At 39.0% G+C, this 19,078-nt stretch overlaps 2 protein-coding genes across 4 annotated transcripts in view; one reads left to right on the top strand and one right to left on the bottom strand.

Moving 5' to 3' along the window:
• Positions 1–19,078, bottom strand: part of LOC143212711 (phytanoyl-CoA dioxygenase, peroxisomal-like) — a 74,057-nt gene that overhangs the window by 12,787 nt on the left and 42,192 nt on the right. The window contains exon 1 of one of the 3 annotated variants that reach the window (XM_076431774.1): positions 14,788–14,913. The exons of 1 other annotated variant lie outside the window; for it this stretch is intronic. The gene's annotated coding sequence lies outside the window, so the exon portion shown is untranslated. Of the gene's footprint in view, positions 1–176; positions 8,024–14,787; positions 14,914–19,078 lie in introns of those variants that run through there. One more of the 3 variants, XM_076431795.1, reaches the window with a different exon arrangement.
• LOC143212661 (uncharacterized) overlaps positions 2,071–19,078 on the top strand; it is a 55,609-nt gene continuing 38,601 nt past the window's right edge. Inside the window, exon 1 of the mRNA XM_076431648.1 lies at positions 2,071–2,512. The gene's annotated coding sequence lies outside the window, so the exon portion shown is untranslated. The remainder of the gene's footprint in view (positions 2,513–19,078) is intronic.

Raw genomic sequence — 19,078 nt, 5'->3', positions numbered from 1 at the left:
ATATAAGTGAAAGAAAGGAAATCTTACGGGAGAGCGAGTTTTTTTTACAAATATGTTTTGAGTTGTGTCCCTTTTCTTATGAATGAACGATATAAAATGTTACGGCTGCCGGTAGAAACCGATCACGAACTCTATGAAAATATTCGAAATCAAAGGGAGGTTTGAGTAGCATTTACCAGCGGTAACTGCGATAAGGCGGCGGCTGGTCAGCAGCAATTAACTCTTGGCTGACCCTCGGCACTTGGCGGTACTTTACACTGTCTCGAATTTTAAATTTTGGTGATCCCGACTATGGTCAACGCAATAGTGATCCGTCTCGTGGCAGAGTAGCTTGATTAAGACTTATCTCTCCACTCTACCCCCCCCCCTTCTACTGTAACGCTGTTCCCCACGCTATCGCCACGGTCTTCCATTAAGGGGGTAGACTCGTTTCCAGGATTGTAAGGGTGCGGGATGCGCCTTCTCATTTCTCTATAATGCAAAGATGCGGTTTTTCAGTAGTCAAAAGCGCTAGATAAAAGATCAATCCAGGCCGCAATCGCCCTCAAAAATCCTATTTTTACGTTTAGGAGGCATAACTTGCCAATATCCGTCAATATTGATAGGACGCTTCAATACGCTCCTAGACGATCAATATTTCCATCAATATGGTCCTCCGTTAATATTGACGCGAACATTGACAATATTATTGATCGTGTACGGGCCACTTATGAAACATTTTTGGAGAAACTTTGCTTATCCGAAGAAGAACTGCCACAGTACGATAACTTCGAGGAAAATCGAATGAAATTAGAAAAAATATTCAAGCAAAAGGACTCGGGCCAAGTCGGATCTACCCCCTTAAGAAGTGTTATTTTATGTTATAAAAACCGCCGTTTTTTTTACAATTGCCAATTTTTTTAACAATTTACGAACGCTGAAAATTGCACGAACATCCGCAGTTTACCGATAACGAATCACCCAGCAGAATTTGTTTCGGATGCCCTTTCTCCAGCTGTAAAAAGTATCTCATTAAGTATCGCATCCGCGATGAGACCGAGGTAAAAAGTACATGAATTTTTCAACCCCCCTAAAATAGAAGGACTCGGCAGTTAAGGTCAAGCGTCACTCGTCGTCGTCATAAGTTCATCGAAGTTCGAGGTGAGTCACAGGCGATCGAACAATCAAGGGGTGGTTTTTTTTTCGGTTGAATCGACAACATATTTCAAGATCACCAAAACCTGTAGCGAACAGTACCACTCCCTAAACCATCGAAGCAAAGCATCTCGTTCATCGTACCAACTCGATCAAAGTTTCATGTAAGTCGCGCCTGTAACGCTGGTAGGGATCGAGGGTTCCCGGGATCGAACGATCGAGGGGTGATTTGTCGCTCGCTGGATAAGATATTTCAGGATAATCGAAATTTGGGGGAAGTAGTGGCTTCTCGTACACAATTAACGTCGAAGTGAAACGTCACTCATTGTCATAAGTCTATTAAAGTCTGAGAAGCGAGTTGCCTGCATCATCTAGCGAGAATGGACGAAGCTCCAAGGATCGAGCGGTGGTTTCTCGCTTGATGGACGAGATATTTCAAGATAGTCAAAATCAAATAGCACCTCTCCCCAGACAATTGTACCATCGAAGCGAAACGTCACTCGTCGTCCCCAGTTAAATTGAAAATATATTCTCATTTCTCATCACTTCGAAATGACCAACATAACACAACAATATCCTTAAATTCTTCTAAAGTATTTGCAGTTTTGTATTTCACCTGTTCATCTTTGCGTGCGGTCTACTTACGAATGAAACTGCCGTCGGTTGATCCTTGCTTTAAAGTTTATACCATTAGAAAATGACCGGTATGTAAAATACTATTTGTTTTAAGCGACATAGGATCTATGACATTAAATAACACTTGAAATGTGTATTTCGGCAAATGTTATCAAGCCGATAGAGATCGATGGGATCCGGCGATCGAGCGACGAGGGGTGGATATCGTTCGGTTGTTTCGCGGGCTGTGCGTCGGCGTTGGAGTGCGCGACGCTTCGCGGGGCGTCGCGACGCTTCGCGCCGACGTGGTTCTGGCTGCATGACTCCCCCTGGGCCCTCCACGATCCTCTTTCTCGTCGGATTCAGCACGTGGCATCGAAGGGAAGATATAAGGTGGGGTGCTCGATTTTCCCGGCCAAACGGTAGCAACCCTCTCTCGTCGCCACTTGTTCACCCGCGCGATTTCGACGAGGAACCAGCACGGTCGTTGATCGACACAACTTGCGCGCGAAAACCGTCCTCGAAAAACGTCCTGTGAATCCGCTCGTCAATCCGCAAAACCTTCTGCGAATCTACCCGCCACGTCGCAAAACCTTCTGTGAATCTGCCCGCCGGCGCCGCGCCAGTTCGCAAAAACCTCCTCATCTTCCGGCAAACGAGCTCTGCCCGCGAATCTCGCGTTTCCTGAAACTTCAGGAACTTTGGAAACCACACTCGAAATCGGCCACTCGCCGAACGGACCGGACTGTGTAATCGTATTTGGGTGAGTTCCGTCTTTCTTTATTGTTTTTTTTAACCCTCGAGTGATTACTCAGGTTATGAAATATGTGTGTGTCGTTTTCTAAAAATTTACTATCAAGGAGTGAACCCGAAACTGGAAATTCTAAAAGTTATGAAACCGTGGAGATATGTAGTGCATGTATACGTTGTTTTAAGCATCCAAATCGGTGATTTGACCGGTCGTGCTGCGATTAGTGTTAGGGGGAGGGTGTCTCGTGTATCGACTGTGAGAACAAGTGAGTTTTACGAATTCTTTTCGGAATAACTATTGGACATATGGAACTAGACCTTTTAGTGATATAAATAGATAGTCCTCAAGTAGAAGAGGGCTTTTTGTAGTTCAATTCTTCTCATTATTTATTGCATAATACACACGTTTCTCGGGATCATTCCTTGGAAGATAGATTACTCAGAACTACGATGTGTGCGTGAGTGTTCGCGCGTGTGTGTGTGTTATGCTGGAACTTCTCTAAACTTCTATAAAAATGTACGATTCTAAATATGTAATTGAAGACCGAAGACCTAAAACGTTCTAGTCAAACCAAACTGCGAATTTGAAAGTTTCAATGTAAAAAGAGGGGAGGATTATAATGCATTTTTTAAGTTAACATTCATAAAATTCCGCAGAGTCGAACTAATTTATTCCGTGAAACAAACAAAAGCTGAAAAGTGATTGCTCGACCGAAATTAATACGCTACGTTAAAAAGCTTCAGACTATTGGTAACAGGGAGATACGAGTGTTACAACTTTGCAAGCACTCTTCCCGAAAACTATCAAAGACAATCGATCGAACCTTGTACCAAATAATAGCTGCACATCATTATTGTCTCACATATTTTTTCAAAAATTTTACGTCACTCGTTAAGCCCGGGAAAAAATCATCTGTTCGATACAGTCAGTATTACGAAGGTAACGCTACTCTGGATGTATTCGTCGGAAAGCTAATGTTTAAATTTAGATAAATGAATGCGATAACAAGCAGCTGACAATCGCGAGCGTGTCCCAAAGTACTGGTTTGCTGTTCCTTTTGCCAGTTTCATGGCAGTCCAACGAGACAAGTCGATTGATCTGAAAAATGTACAAACGCTTCTGAACGGGACAATCGCGATGTTTACGGGACAATTTGCAATTCTGCGAGACAGTGGGTGTTAGATCGAAATTTTAACGATCTTCGGTGTGCGTTTTTTCGTGTTTTCTGTTTTTCAACGACACACGCGTCGTTAAAAATCCTCGAACGTTTCCAGAATCGATTCGTTTCAACGAGCTGCGTTTCCGCACTCGCGGGAATGGAAATGAGTTTATGGAGCCAGGCAGACAAAATCGATGTACAATGTGTTAATAATACACGGGCAAGGTCTACAACCTTTCGCGAATGAGCGCCGATGTAAAGACGTTGATATCTCTCTCTCTCTCTCTCTCTCTCTCTCCCTTTCTCTTCTCCTTCTTCTTTCAATTCCCGCGTTATAGTCTTCCCCTCTCGCGAACAATGTCGTCGGAATAGCGTTTCATTCCGCCAACCTCGGACAGACCGTTTCGTCCTTAAATGTCTCGGCGATCTAACCGAAATCCTGAAATGTCGCGATTCGCTCCGAGGTCAAAATGGCGAAGCTAAACGAAATTGTACGGAGGTCTTCGTTGAAGAAATCGTCCAACACCAATGGTGCGTTTCGATCAGCAACTGGCGATTCTTATAGATTTTTATGTCCTGATGAGAATCTTCAACTTTAACCATTTTTCCCGCTTTAACCGTAAAAGATATGCGAACTATTTTTACGCGGGACGATTCTTTGGACTCTCCCGACTATGATGGCATATTTTTTGTGTATAACATTGTGAACAGTTCTTTTATAGTCGAATTACAGAATTAAACCCCAAAAACGCGTTTTATCTTCTACATGTCGCGTCGTGCCAGGTATGATACAATAGGATTATGAATTGTTCGATTAAATTTTCAAGGGTTTAGACAACGGTACTTAGGCAACTACAATATTTTTCGAAAATCACGCGGTTTCCAAAATACTATCATATTATAAGTGACCAATATAAAGTGTTCAAATAATCGTATCAAATACAGTAGGACCTTGATTAACCGGATCTCGATTATAAACAAATATGCGTTTAATATGATTCTTAGGATTGTTCGAGTACCCGAAATTTCAGGTTCGGGTCGGGTCAGGAAAGGACCCCGCACTAATCATATGGAAAATCTATCCCGGTAAAATCAGTTGGATTTTTCATATGTTGTAGCTTATGATGTACTGAATCAAAGATGTAATAGGTACAAAGCTCAATAATGGACAGTTATCGAGTTATAATCAATCAAACATGACAAATTCGAGCTGCCGTATACTCAAATCTGGGGAAGTATTTATTTTTTGGAAAAATGTGAAAATGTGAAATGAATGTTTGGAAATGATTAGCCACAAACGTTTCCATCTCCAGAGGTTGAGAGGTGCTTTCTTACCTCTGAAAAGCGTATATAGCCGAAACAAAAAAACACGTATTTAATATTTTTCGGTGTTTAATAAGCACGTTAAATTTCATTCAAATCAGTGAGTATCAGTTGGGTAGTGTTACTTGTAAGTATTTTGCCGAGGACCTCGCGCAGTTTATTTCGCGAAGTTTCTATTTATTCATCGAATTGCGTTGACGTTTGAAACAAACGGAAAAATGGGATGGAAAAGTTCTTGTTTGCATACCCGACATAGAAATTCTCGTTGAAATCGCGCATGTGACGAGCTCTCTCGATTAGCGGGAAAAGTTCGAATTTGAATTTCTGCTGGAAAAATTCGCGTTACAGGGAGAAGATTTGTTAATCCTGGCGGGTATTACTTTGCCATTCCGCTGTCTGGGATCGTGTGCACGCGAATACCGGCGCACACAATTACGCACAATCCGATTCTTGTTCCATATTTCACGACGGGCCCGATAAGGATCACAATTAAGCCCACTGTTTGTCTTGCGCCATTTGCCAGCGTAATTCTCCTTACGCAAAATTATGCGCGGCAGCTTCCGGTCTCCGCATTGGTTGCCACATGCAAACCGTGGAATAACATATCGAACAACGCGATTGTTGCCAGTGGATTATCAAACATGAAATTGAACAACGGCCAATAAACGAACATCGTTTGATCAAGTTCTACTTTCTGTTCACTCTTCTCTCGAGTAACGTTGTTTTTTTTTCAGGCACCTAATAACTAAACTGCAGATTTTATGCTTTTGTGGGAAACGCGTATGAGAGAAATACAAAACGAGCATTTTATTACTAGACTGTGGATTTTATGCACTTATAGAAACAATGGCTAACTGGAAAACAAAATTGCGAAGACATTGCGAAACGTCGAAGAATATTAGCTTATCTCCAACTTATTAATATGATTAAAAGAAGAGGTACATTTTCATCTAATTTCTATTTCTTACGATTGACTTGCAACAGTTTAAAAGAAGAAATACATTATTATTGAACTTCTGTTCTCTGCGATTGTTTTGAAAAGTTTTGATCTTGGTAATTTTGCGATAGGGACCTCATAGGAAAGTCTAGGTTAGCCATTAATTCATCAAACTGGAAACAGAAGAGTGCAGGATGTTTGTTCTTCTGCTTTGCTATAAACGCATAAAATCCGCAGTCCGAACGTCAACGGTTCAGCGTGATGCTGATAGTGCACATACTCGAGCATAAAAATGGCGTCGAACCACCCTCCGACAGTCTAGCGGCCAACCATTAAACCGCGATGAGATTTTTCCGTTGAATTTTTATTGGCAACGGCGATCCCGCGTTGTTCTTTATCGAATTCAATAAATGCTTCGCAGAGGAAATTGAAAATACCATTTGTCCACAATAATAATTCAATGACAGCAAGTCAAAAACTTCCATCAACGAAACGTCGGTGTCGCGTCGGATCGACTTTTGACAGACAACTTCAGCTTATCAAATCAAAAAGTTTCAGAGATAGAATACGATGACACTGCCTAGTCAGTTATTTTCCTCGCGCGCAAAGTTAACGTTTCCATTAGCCTTGGGAACACAGGCAAACTTCCCAAATTTACATAAGTTGACGTGATCTTCGAGTTCTTAAGCATCGCACCACACATTTAACTTGAAATAAAATATGTAGTAGTAGCAGTGTTTACTTCATTTCGGCCTCGCCGCCAAGAAATTGGACTTGGTTTACAGTTTTTTCGTCTATGTCTCTCTCTCTCTCTCACCCATCCCGCCATCTATCGATTCTTCCACTCATCCATCCATATCACATGCCAGAGTTGGGCATTAATCGATTAAGATTTTAATCAATATTGATTGATTAATGTGTACGATTAAAAAAGATAATCATTGAAAAATCGATGATCGATTCAATCAATTGATGAAGTTAATCGCCATACGTTGAGTAAAAATAGAAATCATCGAAAAAAAACATAAAAGCACGTAAACAGAGTTTGCATTATAGACCCAATGACAATACACCTAAGCTCAGTTTATATTTTTTTCAGTATTCACACAGTTCTGTCTGTATTCTACAAATTGTGAAAAGCTCATCTATTATATGAGAAAATTGGTTAAGTTCGACGTGCACAATGTAAAAATGATTACATAGATTAAAAATGATCTGGGTTGAAAGAAATGTCCTGTTTTTCGAATTAAAATTGCTTCGAGTGCAAAGGGTTAATCTATCCTAATGTCTTACATCTAATATTGCCTCTCTCTCTCTCCTTTTGATTATTTCTTTCCTTTTTCTCTCGATACTCCTGAGCCAGTCTACTATTTCTCTCACTCGTTTATCTTGTACTATCTTTGCTATGCTTATATTTATTCTCTCTACACCTCCACAGTCGTCTGTCAGATGCTTTAGCTTCCCCAGGTGTCTCTCATATATCATGCACATTCTCTCTTGCCCCTTTCTCCAATGAAATAAAATATCTATATTGGGGAAAAAGTGTGAGGCCGTCGTAGACGAAACAAACATGAAAATTCTGTAAATATCCGTCAAGATTGAACAGAGAATCGTGTAATTCCAGCGTGACAAGGCGTCAAACTGTCAAATCTGGTTGTCAATAACGGCTCGCTATCGATATCAAACGCACTTAGCAAGTTCTAGAAGCTGGCGGGGATTTATGTTTACAGTTTACATCAGTGAGACTAGGTTCGTAGAACGCGTATCCGGCGCGGCACGGCGCGAAAACTTCCCGACGCAGTTAGATGCAAGAAACGAAACGAAACGGAATGCGGGAGGGTGCAAGAGGGTGGGATTCCGTATGTACGGGAGAGCCCAGTTGGCTCGGATACAGAACAAACTACTTGGCCAGACACTCGGGCACCTTGCTCCCGATAAGGGACGACGCTTGCTGAGACCGGCAGTCGCGCCAGATCCTACTCCGAAAACTTTGCTGCCGTTTTTACAATGTCTGCGAGTCCCAAACCTATCGATTTATCCATGCGTCTTGCTCTTTAAGGGGGTAGACTCCTTTTTCCAGGATTACAAGGGTGCGGGATTCGCCTTCTCGTTTCTCGATAATACAAACACGGAATTTTCAGCAGTCAAAAACGCTAGATAAAAGATCGTTCTATAACGTAATCTATGAAAATATTATAGCTACAGGCGTAGCTATATGCTTCCGAATAATGCAAATTACACTGTAAAATAATGCAAATTACGTCTCGTAAACGAAAAACTAGGACCTTTGAGAGAGATAGCGCCCTAGGTCGATAACGTTTTTGACTAATGAAAAACCCCATGTTTGTGTTATCGAGAAATAAGAAGGCGAATCCCGCACCCTTGCATTCCAGACTCGTCGTAAGGATTTCGAACGGAATCAAATGAATACGTGTGTTATTCGTTTCCATTAACCTTTCGACTACTGTTGGTGCCTGAAGACGTTTCGAAATCTTCCGCTTGTGATGCTGTAGGCACCTATGGTTCACTGACACGAGAAGGAAATTTTATCGATTATTATTCCGGCAAATCTTATTTTAGTCAGACGTAAATGAATGTTAATTCAGCAGTGATATAATTCCGTTAATCGTATATTACTTAAATATCATTATTCCGGCAGATCTTATTTTAGTCAGACGTAAGTGAATGCTAATTCAGCTGTTACATATTCCGATAGTCACATATTATTTGAATACGTTCATTTATATTCTGACGTTATTTTTAAATAAATAATATTGTTTTAATGTAGTGGAATTCAGTGTTTTGATTATTTGAATATACTTTCTCAGAAATGCACGCCTAGCGAAAAGTTCTACTGTTCTCGGTGTACAGGGTGTATAAAAAGTAATGGTCATAAATCGTAGGGGTGAATCTACACCTCTGGATCGGTGGACATTTGTAAGAGAAACTTGCCGTAAAATTGTTTATAACAAAGAAAATTGTTGTCAAAGTTTGTTTTTACATCAATACCTCCTACTCATCGAGAAGAGAAAAAGTTTAAAAGGAGCCACATGTCGGAAACAAATAGTTATTGAGATTTAAGCTGTTGAAGTTCTTGCAAAATTTGATTGTGTAGAATTATACGTATACAAAAGCCTACTACTACAGTTCACACGACCGTGTCGATGAGGCAGACCATTAATACATAAGAATATTAATCCTGGGTTATACATATAATACTAATGTCAAATATAGCTACTTACAAATTTTTCAGAATCTTCTGTTCCTCCGTCGGATCAAAAGGACACTGCCATTTGCGCGAATATGTACGTCAATAAGTGTGAAGCACAAAACGACACATTTTCGAAAATCGTGACAGCGAAGGGAAGAAATTACTCCGACCACGGTCAAAATAGTACTGCGGTTGTCACCTCGGTTTTTGTGAATTGGTTAAGAGTGGATTTATACATATAGGTGGGGAAATGTCGCGTTTGTTAATTGGACGAGGGTGTGTCGGAATGACTTTAGGTTGAGAAGTGGGTCAGGTGTCACAGAAATTCTTTTTGGTATTGTCTTCGGTCGTCAATAACGAGATTTATAAGGGTAATCCGCTCGTCGCGTCGCTTCGATGAGTCCGTCGCACGTGTTGTCCATCTGTTGGGGTTGGAGATTCGCACGAGTTCTTTGCTTGCTATAATGTCGTTTACAGGTACATCGTCTAATCCCCTGGTGAAACGGGCCTATCGACGAATGTCCCTTTAAATTTCGTTTAGCTTGAGGCAAGCTCACGAACATGTTCTGTCTCATCGACACGATCGGGTGGACTGTAGTAATAGGCTTTTGTCTGTACTCTATATGTATAACTCCACACAATCAAATCTTGCAAAAACTTTAACAGCTAATATCTCAATAACTATTTGTTTGCGACATGAGGCTTCTTTCAAACTATTTCTCTTCTGGATGAGTGGAAGGTGTTGATGTACAAAAACAATTTCACCAACAATTTCCTTTGTTGTAAACAATTTTGCTTACAATTGTACCAAACGACCTGCTTTTTTATAATCAATTAGAAGCATTGGTTTATTAAATTATATGCAAACAATATTTTCCAAAAATTACATTTTACAAGGTTACATGTAAAAATAAAAAAAGACATTTTTCAGAACTTTTTTATTTGGCCTCTTAATGAAAATTTAAAATATATGTTTTGTAGATCTATGTTAGTTATACACATGTTGAAAATTTCATCGAAATCGATTGACGCAGGAGAAAACGACACGCATCGAAATAAAGAAACTGATTAAAAGTCGTGTAAAACTACGATTTTCACCATTTTTAACCGCTTGTAGCTTGTGCGTGTGTTAATCGATTTCGATAAAATTTTTACCATGTGTATAAATGACATAAATTTACAAAACATATATTTTAAATTTTCATTAAGGGCCCAAATAAAAAAGTTTAAAAAAATGCCTCTTTTACTTTTGCATGTAACCTTGATAATTTTTTGACAATCTGTTTTGCATATCATTTCATAAACCGATGCTTCTAATTGATTAGAAAAAATAAGGTCGTTTGGTACACAATTGTAAAAAAGTTATTAGTTTTTGAAAGGTGTACGCATACTTTGTACACCCACTGTAACAACAATCGGGGTTTACAGATGAAAGTTTCGAGGTGAGTGTCAGGATTAATTTCGGGAGGATCTTGGGGAAAATGAGCTTCATAAAATCCCCCAACTGTGAATCTGCATTTCCATTTGAATTCTTCTCGGTGAGAGTAGTAGTTTATAAATGACTATCCCCGCTTGCTAAATGTGCATAGTTCCGGTGCTTGTTGCTGCACCGAGCGCGCACCATCCTGGCGGTCTTTAATTGTGCAACTTCGAACTCTTTGGATTCGCCCTGCACATTGCAGGCCGCTCTTTGATTCCGCTACACCCACTACGGCTTGCACTTTGCAACGGTCTGTAGACTGCAATTCAACACAGTTCCATCTTTTAACAACAACCGCGTAGTTTTCTCTCTTTGAGCCTTTATTGGATTTCACATTTCCTGGATCGACTCGCGCCACTCACACTTCCGTGTAACGCTGTACTATCAACAGACAATGCTTCCGTGATTAGTGCGATTCGGATTGCAACCGAAAATCGTTTACCTACCTCTGCATTAGTCGAATAAAAAGTTATTCGATTAACGAAGAACGAAGAACGAAGTCGCCCCTTCATTATTCGTGTCAAACAATTCTTTCGTTCATTAATTCTGTCGAAAACCTTATTGTAACCTTATAAACATTTAAACATGTGCATCAAATACTTAAAGACAGCGAGACTTTCAGAATGAAGCTACAATTGTCACATTTTTCAACGTATTTTAAAAAATTAAGAGTAATTCAGAAAAAATAAAATGAGGTAATCGTATACCCCCAAAGCTAATGTACAAGTTTTTCCTATGCAACAAAATAGCAGTGGTTCGTGTGTGAAAATTGATCGAATAAATAGTTTTATCTATTTGTTACCGACAAAGATTTTGAGACAACAAGAAATTTAAAAGGACTTTTAGGACCACGTTGAACGAATAAACCTGTATCTTGACCTCCCAATCTCTTTCGTTTGATAGGTATTGAAGTAAGTAGAACAGAGAGTACGATTAATCCGACGTCTGAGAAACAGAAGTTTACGAACCCTTCTGTATAGTATTAACTCTCGAACTTTATACCGCGGAGAATGCCGTAAAGTCTCCTGGCTTCTTAAATCATTTTCTTCTCGAAACTGAATAGAGAACAAGTCACTAGGAAGTATCGTTCTTCCGTACATCATTACAGTACTCAAAAGCGAGTACTACGACAACTCCTTAGTTGTCGTTGTGAAAGAGTTTTCTACCTTCCATGATTTATTCTCGGTTCATTACAAAATCCAATAAACTTCGTGTCGAAACGTGAACCAAAATGGCGGGCACTCCGCGCCGAAGGTCGCCCATTATCTCCGTGATCGGGAAATTCTTGCGAGGTTTCCTCGGCGCGGCGCTATGTTTCAAAGTACACAATTTCGAGATCAGACGAGCAGAAGTACATCCATATGTCAAGGCCCGTTCCTAAAAGGTCGCGGCGCAAGATCTCTTCCGTTTCTAATGACCAAGGTTCCACGAAAAAACTGGAATTTTTCCTCTGTATTTCCCGGTCGCTGATGCGACAGCACTCTCTCTGCAAATATTGAGAAGCAAACTTCGCGAAACCCTTGCGTTGGTTGTGCAACGGCTGAAGAAACGGATCTTGGGAGCTGTGAAAACTCGCTAGAACTCGCGAAACTCGATCACGCCGCGAGATTTATGGCGGCTGCTTGAATTGTATATTTGTTGAGAAAATATATCGCTCTGTCTTCGTTGCGTATGATAAAGCAATTCTCGGGGAATTTGTTATCCCGTCCGTACACCTTGCGATAGCGTATCCTTCGAGCGCTGGGAAACATTGCGGGTCCGGAGAGTAATGGCGGTTTTCTGTTGTGCGGTTCTTGCGTATTCCATCGCGAACCTTTCCCGAGTTTAATCATTTTGTTTGCGGTATGCTTTGGGATCTTTCTTTTTTCTTAGTTACCAGCTACTGCTGTGCTGTACTTCTCGCGGAGGAAAGTTTTTTCGAACAATCAACAGGTAGGTATACTGTGTTTGATGAAGCGAGAATTGAATTGATTAGAAAGAAACCGGTAAAACAGCAGAGCAGTATAAACTCTTTCTAATATTTTTTTAGATAATCGACAAGGTACCTTTCCGATAAGACAGGAATTAAATCAATCCATCGGGCAGTCTTCCTAAAATCAATTTTTGAAGAGCTCCCGTCGCTTACAGTAAAGAAGAAAAAAGAATTTAAGAGAACGAGCCGCGTCAATCGATGTCGCTCCGATTAAATGGAATTTTGCTATCGATGGAAGCACTCTGAACTGTTCAGAGGTTGCAAGCCGCCACGTAGACTGCTCCAAGGGTGCCAAGGTCACACGGGAGAATCTACCAAGGGTTCTTGGCGTCGCGTCGCGTCGATTCATTCGATTCCCCTGACCAGGTGCATCGGTTTCTTCTACTTAGTTTAACTTGCTCTCGCTAGCAATGGAACTAGCATTAATGGAATCCCTGAGCGATCGTTGTTCCATCAGAATGTTCCAATTTAACGGAACACAATCTTCGGTAGAGTCGAATGGCGTCCAATTGCACCAGGGATTCGTCCATCCGAGATCAAACCTCTCTGACCAGGGTTTCGCTGCTTGACAAATTGTTGCTCTCCAATCCCCATTTAGCTGCGATATTATTCATCGGCGAGCTTATCTACTGTTTCGACGTCCGGGCCACTTGTTTAGTCTGTGTGTAGGATGGAAGGGCTGAAATCATCCTCCTGGACGACCATTAATCTAACAAATTCACTCGTCGATGACAGGTTCTTCTCGGAAAATTAGCTGGCTTAATAATTGTCTACTTGGTATCTTTCGTTTTCATGCTAATCTAATGAAGCTTGTTGGAATCGCTTATTATTATTGGACTGCGGATCTTTATGCATTTATGGCTTCCAAAAATTTTCGAAAAAATTCTAGAAAATAAAATTCCACAGAATTTAGTACGATTTGCATTTATTTCGTTCACATGGCTTCAGTGTGGTGCTAACCAACATGTAGTTCAATCACTATGATATTATTTCTAAATTTCAAAAACATTAACGAAAAGTTTATTCAGTAAGCTACGATCGACAAAAAGGAATTTCTATTTATTTCGGATGTACAAAAACTACTACCACTGAACATAAGATTTTATATGACACATCGTTCTTGAAGTTCGCCTACAAAAATTGAAAATTGCATAAGAACATCCGCAGTCTAATTATTATAATGTATAAATTCAAATATCTGTAAAACTCATCATTTTTCCACATGCCCAACACTCTTTTTATAGAGAATAGACAACTGCATCGATCGTTGCATAAATAAATATACGGTTCTATTAAGAAACATCAACGTTGACCTTCGAGAATCCCTTAAGCGCCTCTACTTGTAAAGAAGTCGTGTACACCGCATCATGCCCCCCTGGATACCAGAGTTGTGCAAAATTACAATTGAATTACTCCAGGAATTATAATCACAAAGTAATTGAATTACTTCAGGAATCATAATTACAAAGTAATTGAATTACTCCAGGAATTATAATTACAAAGTATGTAATTGAATTACATCGTAATTCAGTTATATTGTAATTTATAATTCAGATCTTCATTCAATTAAATTACAATGTAATTCGTAATTGCAATTGGAGTACAATTATAAAATACTAATAATTAAGTTACGTTAATTACGAATTACGATGTATTAAAATTAAAATAAAAAATTAAAGAATAATAAAGTGATAGGTAAGAAGAGGTTGCAAAATCCATCTGAAGGTTTCAAACAGAAGGTAAATTTATAATATCTGAACAGAAATAAAACCTCTGCGTTACACATTTTTTAAATTTAAAACATAAACATGAAATAGCGTTACGAATACGTAACGAATTCATAATAATGAACGAGGACGAGGAATAGAAACTACGCCGCGCCGCACAGACAGTAAACAAGTACATGAAAGGAAAACAAAAATATATCGCACTTCTTCAAAGTTCTGGGCTATAATTTGTAGAGCTGTATTTTAATTATATTGTATTTCAATTACACATTAATTGAAAGGTTTGAATTATGTAATTCAGTTACGACGTAATTGTATTACTATATAATTGAAATGGAATACACTCAATTGCATAATTGAATTGCAATGTAATTGAATTAGCACAACTCTGCTTGATACCATGTAACATCTAATAATAATTTGTTCATGCAACGCATAATTTATAAGTTATTCGAGGTGATCAAGTTAGGTGTCTCACCCTGTAAATTGGGTCATCGCGAAAGTCTTGATACGTTTCTAACAGATGGTGTTATTCCTGTATCAGTGGGATTGCATCGAACAAATACAGGATGCCTCCTAGGATGTTGTACTTCCTCGAAGGAGCCTGAGACAGTGGAGAGATTCGTCGTCTTAGAATCGTGCCAGACGTCATCCGCTAACGATAAAAATAGCGGAGCACGTGGCAACTGTCAGCGGTGTCCGCCAACGCGATCACGACATGCGGTTGGAAAGGAGGAAAGATCTCTGTATCCTTTTGCATGGGCCGAGCATAACCGGCCGGCCGGCCTCCCGCGCTCGTGCCCGGCCGCTATACTGACAAAACTGGGACACGCGGTGCTATCGATACGTTGTTAGACGTTGTTGTCCGGTTTCGATTCTGTATTCGGATCAATAGCGGTACGCTCGGGTCCCATGCTTACGGCCATTTCTAGACGCCGCAGTCGCATGATCACGATCAGCCAAAGTGCCGTCCAAATCTCCCCCCTCCCTCCATCAAAAAAAAAGTTGATTTCTTTACACTAAACCTACCACCACCGGTCAAAATGACCGGTTCCAGGTTTCTTATTTTACAATTAGAAAAGTAATAAAACTGATTTCATAAGAAACGATTGCATAGATATCTTCAGTAGTGCACGCATTACAATAGCAGCCGCACAAAGTCTAAATAAAATCCATCTTGTCATTTTTATAAGGGAACATGTGTACCAGTTACTTTGGAGTCTTGGTAGGTTTGGTGTTAACCTGAGGTTTCTAGTAGTCAAAAACGCTAGATAAAAGATCGATCTAGGTTATAATAAACGATTTTTTCGTTTACGAGGCGTAATTTGCATTATTCGGAAGCATACAACTGCAAATGCTGCCGAATAATGCAGATTACGCCTCGTAAACGGAAAAAAATATATAAAAAGAACTTTTCAAAAACCAATCAACTAGATCAATCTTTTATCTAGCGTTTTTGACTACTGAAAACCCTCGTAATGTATCATCGAGAAATGAGAAGGCGAATCCAGCACTCTTGCAATCCTGGAAACGATTCTACCGCCTTAAAGTGGAGGACATAGTTAAATAAAAGTTGTCTTCATCGATTCTGAGAGTTAGAGGTCCAATAAAAATGTATTTCATCTCCTAATAATTTGAATAGATTGGAAACAACAGAACACCGTAGCTCTGAAATGTTCACCGTTTTGCATTTCAATTCATTCAGTTATGACTAGATTGCGGATCTCTATGCAAAATAACAAATATTTGCATTGATTGTAGGACACAGGAACCAAATAAAAATTGTATTCTTCTTTTAATTATTCTTTTAATTATTTTATTATTATATATATTTATATTTTATTTATATATTCTTTTAATTCTTTTAATTATCCTATTAATCTGAAACTAATATATTGATGTCCTTAAATATTTTTGACATCTCCACTGCTTTAAATTGTACGTACCCATTTTTGTCATAAATGCATACAATCCGGAGTCTAGTTATGACTTTCGGACTCCAGAATCACTATTTAGCTAGTTCCAGTGGTCGGAACGCAGACTTTTTAAATAATTCAATATTTCGAGGTTTCGACTCTTCGACGAACGGGCATGCATACCCGAGAGAGAACGACGATAGTTATAGATTATTCGTGGACAACCCATTGGAATTGATTTGCAAATTTTATTCTGGTAAAATATAGAAACGTGGATAGAGGCTGATTCGTGTGGGTAGGCATGATAATATTCCGTAGTTTAATACCGAGACACGGTTTTCCAGTTACATCAGCTTCGATGAAGTTGATGTTCTTCGCAGATCATTCGGATTTACGTAACGATCGTTCAAGAGAAGAGATATGCGATTTGTAGACTGCAGATCTTTATGCATTTATGTGGATATTTACTATATCTTTCGATTCAATGCAATTGAAGGACAATCGAAGAATAGCTAAGGGTTGTTTCGTAAATACAGTATCCGCTTCCAGTATCGAGTTTCAATATCTTAAGGGATCGTTTTTCGGGTATCCGATTTCCCGAAATTTCGTGTATCTTATTTTATGATATCTATCTTATTACAAATTCAAATTACGTTCCCAAGGTAGCTCTTAAATTCCACCCTTCTTCGTTGCAGAGGCTGTAACTCCAACAGTCGCGTTTGCAACCTTCAACATCCATCGACTTTATTTCGTTACATTTTACTTGACTTTACGTTTTACGTTTCACATTTGAAAGAAACTTTAATAATCGTGCAATTGAAGCACCGTGTTATTTGAGAGAGTGGCGCAATGCTCGAGCAGATACGAATTTTCACATAATTCATGAACTGCGTTATTCACGACGGCATTTTACCTATCTGCTTGTTAAGTAGCACAACTGTTTGGCATTGCAAGCTCAAATATCGGATTTCGCCGACGAGCGTGGGATAATTTATTGGAACATTGAAAATATTGTTGCGTTTAATATAACGCGAAACGTTAAATGTAAAATTTGCATTGTACCGTGTATAAGCCAGCCCTTAATCGAGTCGGCCAGTGAGAACGAAATAAACCGACGCTCTAGCAATCGATACAGCACAAAACAATTGTAAAAACAACTGTAAAATTAAGTAGTGAAAAAAAGTGTTCGTTGTTCATTCTGCCACACGTGTCGAGAATTGGCACCGAGATATACGAGAATGTGATCATTTCCGTTAACATGGCGAATATACTTTCTCAAGAAAGTTTATAATTGCGCGAAACAAGGAAACAAAGTTCCCGTGTTTGTTCCAACGGGTATAAACACTCGGCGAAATGTCAACGTATAGTTTGAGTGGTTGCGAGTTGCGAGCATCATGCGGAAACAGGAGATTTTTCTTCGAACTCATTCGCTTGCCATAGATGCCCTTTTCGCTGGTCGAGTGCGTATTTTTCGACGCGACGACTCTCATTAAGATAAATGACTGGAAAAATTACCTTGGCAAAAAGCTTTCACCTATGCTATACATATCTATTTCTCGAGTAGAAAATATCTATCTTCCGGAATGTTTATAAAATCAAAGGGGAATTTGTATAGTAGTAAGTCCATTCGGTGGGAAATTTATAGAATTAATCGATCGGCGCAACCCCCTTCAGAGATAATATTTTCATCATAAATATGAAAATCTCAGAAGTCAACAATGTTATCGAGCCTTCCAATTTTCAACGAATTTTTATTGTGAAATGTTTTATTTTTCGTTTTCACAGGTTTTGTTCCAAGTAATTTGAAAAATAATTTTCGTTTGTAGTATTTTGAAATTAAAGAAAACAAACAGTTATTCGTTTGTTCACGCAACGAAGCGTGCTTTTCACATTTTCGCAAAGCGATAACATATTCGAAAATGCGAATTTGTTTTCGGGCTTGAAGCAGCTGGTTTGAATATATAAATTGAAGCATGGCTTTGTTTAAAGCGCAATTAAGATGAAATTGGTTGGCATTAAAATTGCTATTGAAGTTTGAGTGCAATCAATTTTGCGATAGGGGTTGCACTATGAACACTTTTGTAGTGGAAATAAGCTGTTGAATAATCAAATTGAAATTTGTAACAGACTCCTTGAAATTGTTCCATAGTTTAATTACATATTCTAATAGAACCTGTGTTTGGAGAATGTTTCTACACTGTAATAATATTGTATATATTACAGTATATGTGTGTATATTGTATAATACTATCTTATACGAATTAGTTTTAAATATTTATGTAGAATTTTGAGACATTCATTCATAAATACTTAGATAATATCCAAACGCGAGTGTGAAAACAGAGATCGACCAGAAAATTAAGGTCGCAGTTAAATGAACGCAGAAGTTGTAAGTCAATATCTTCCAGTAACATTCCAGCGGTTCTCCAGCAGAGTCGCTATTTTCTCCATCAGAAGCATTTTCACCCTCGCCTTTTATTTCTTCGTCTCTGTGCCCTATAAAAACGGAACATCGAATAGGCGATCCGACGAGGAAAAAACTTATTTATCAATCTCTTCGATACACTGATCATTTTACTTATGAGTAGACCGTGGATCTCTATGCATTTAGGAAGAAGTTGGTTAGACGAAATATAAAACAGTGAAAGATTTAAAAAATTCATCGAATCAATTTTTATGTTATTCCTGCTCCCCACAAATCAATGCCTAACACTTTTATTTTGCATAAAGATCCGCAGTCTACTCATGAGAACTAATAAATTGCAGTACTGTATCGAAATCAATTACAAAGAATTGGGGATTTCGTAAAATAAAAGAAAATCAAATCAAATCAATCTCTACATTTTTTTACAC

This window comes from Lasioglossum baleicum, chromosome 1 (assembly GCF_051020765.1).
Source record: "Lasioglossum baleicum chromosome 1, iyLasBale1, whole genome shotgun sequence".
In the NCBI taxonomy this organism is placed as follows: domain Eukaryota; kingdom Metazoa; phylum Arthropoda; class Insecta; order Hymenoptera; family Halictidae; genus Lasioglossum; species Lasioglossum baleicum.
The sequence above is the reverse complement of the archived record's forward strand: the minus strand, read 5'-3'. Positions and strand labels throughout refer to the sequence as shown.